Genomic DNA, 2,381 nt, shown 5'->3' with positions numbered 1-2,381 from the left:
ACTAAGATTGCCTTTACATGATTACAGAGTGGACGCAACATATATTAAAAAAAGTGCTTTATATTCTCGATTCTCGTGGAAACTGAAAATATAATTTTTTTTTCCTTTCATAAAATATATAAAAAAAAAACTTTAATTCCGCAAACAAATTAAAATTATTATTTTTTAGACAAATTTACTGATGAGATGAGTAAACCTTATTAAAACACAAAATGAAAAAGCAAATTCTAAAAGATAAATTTTTTAATTTATTTTGGAAATTAAAGTTTTTTTATATTTTATAAAAAATATAGTAATAACACCACAATAATAATAATGCATATTGTTTGTCATGGAATGATCAAATTTTCCTTAATTTTAAGATTACTATCCTGAAATAATAATGCAAGTAAGTTGTTGAACATATATATATATATATGCGTGCGTGTGTTATTGTTAGTTAATATATATTATTTGTCTAAGACTAATAAAACAAATAATTTTTTTTATTTTTTTTCTAAAAAGCATATAGTATGACTGGCATACTTGCTCACCTAAAGTTTAACAATACCATATTATTTTAAGAGTTTTCGTTGCTATGATGAAACTAATACATGATATAATATGAAAGAGTTTACATCTTCGTTCGGATACTTTTCATTAGCACTTGACTAGAAAAGGGAGGTTGAATGAAAATAGTTGTAAAATTCTGGGGGGCAAATTAAAAGGAGTACGGCTGAGCTAGAAGGAAAATCTGAGGTGGAAGAATATGAGGGAGATAAAGTGATGGCGGAATACTGGGGTGAGGGTGCCAACTCAATTAAGGCACCCACAGAAACATAAAGATGATGATGTGTGGAATTATTGGGATTTGGAGAAATCCCTAATAATTCACAACATAAAAGAGATTAGAAAATTTTATTCTCGACCATACCTCAATTTTTATTATGTCTAAAATTCTTCTCTTTCCAATCTTAAGGTTTTTTCTTCTAGAATTTGGGAAGTGTAGTGCTAAACATCCATTTTGTTATCGTGAAAGTCTCTGTCCTTAATCGCGAACTATTCCAAAAACAGCAACTGCAAACGGGTAACTTAACTTTGGTCTTGAAACAAAACATGGCAGGTGAGGAAGAATAACAAAATTATCAAAACAATAATGGAATAGTGGAAGGAGAGGAAGTACTGGTAATATATGACGATGAAGACATCTCTGAGGAAGTGAAAGACTGTAAGAAAAGTATAGTGGGTAAGCTCATTAGAAAACAAACACATTAATGTAGCTTGGATCCAAACTGCTATGGCCAATATTTGGAAAAATTCCAAGAGATTCAGAGTAACAGAGATAAGACCAAATTCTACCAATTCTTTTTTCAAAAAGGAGATAGATCTTGAAAGGGTTTTAAAGAAAAATCAATAGGGTGTTTAGAAATGTTTGGCTGCTAGTGAAGATATGGGAAAGAAAAGAAGAAAAATTGAAGAAGAATTAGACAAGGTTGATATTAAAATACAGATTTGGGGTTTACCTGAATACTGTAAGACCCCTAAGTTAGGGAAGAAAATAGTGGCTTGTATGGGAGATGTAAAGGAGTGTGCCATATACGAAGTTGGATGAGACCAGGAGAGATTTGTTAATGCTACTGTCAAAATGAATGTGGAGACACAGTTTAGGAAAGGGATACATGTGGGGAGTAAAGAAGATGGACTTACCTGGGTCGACTTCAAGTATGAACAACTACCAACATGTTGCTGTTATTGTGGGAGAATGGGTCACGAAGAGAATGCGTGCGAGACAGCAACAAAAAATGTAGAGGAAGGTTAAGATAGTAACATGAGGCTGGGACCATAGCTGAAGGCAGATAAGGTAGAAAAAAAAGTGGAGCACGACAAAGGAAAAAACAGGAAAATGAAAGAAAAACTCATTGAAAAACTTATGGACAAGTTCATGTGCTATTTAGGATATCTGGCTGATATACATAGCATAAAGTTCATGAGCATGCATTTGGAACTTTGAAGCACTAGACTTGCGATATTGAGACTGATCACCTTGATATCACTTGTTTGGTGTGAACATGGACCAGATGACGACTCGTGAACGCAGTCGCAGTCGAGGGAGAGATATGGCTAGTAACTCGGAACCTGAGACAACTGAGAATAATCCTGCAAACTTTATGACTGCTCTGGAGAATATGGCTACTGCTATGCAGGCTACGGCTGCAGCATCGGGAAATTAACCCGGTAATAGAAATGGTGATGATAGATAAAATATGCCAATGACCTTAGCAACCTTCCTGAAGATAAACCCGCCCATTTTTAGAGGGACAATGAACCCCACAGAGGCAGATAACTGGTTTCAGGCAATGAAACATGCATTACAAGCACAACAAGTTCCTAAAAGTCAATGT

The sequence above is a fragment of the Arachis stenosperma genome, chromosome 9, assembly GCF_014773155.1.
Source record: "Arachis stenosperma cultivar V10309 chromosome 9, arast.V10309.gnm1.PFL2, whole genome shotgun sequence".
Lineage (NCBI taxonomy): Eukaryota > Viridiplantae > Streptophyta > Magnoliopsida > Fabales > Fabaceae > Arachis > Arachis stenosperma.
The sequence above is the reverse complement of the archived record's forward strand: the minus strand, read 5'-3'. Positions refer to the sequence as shown.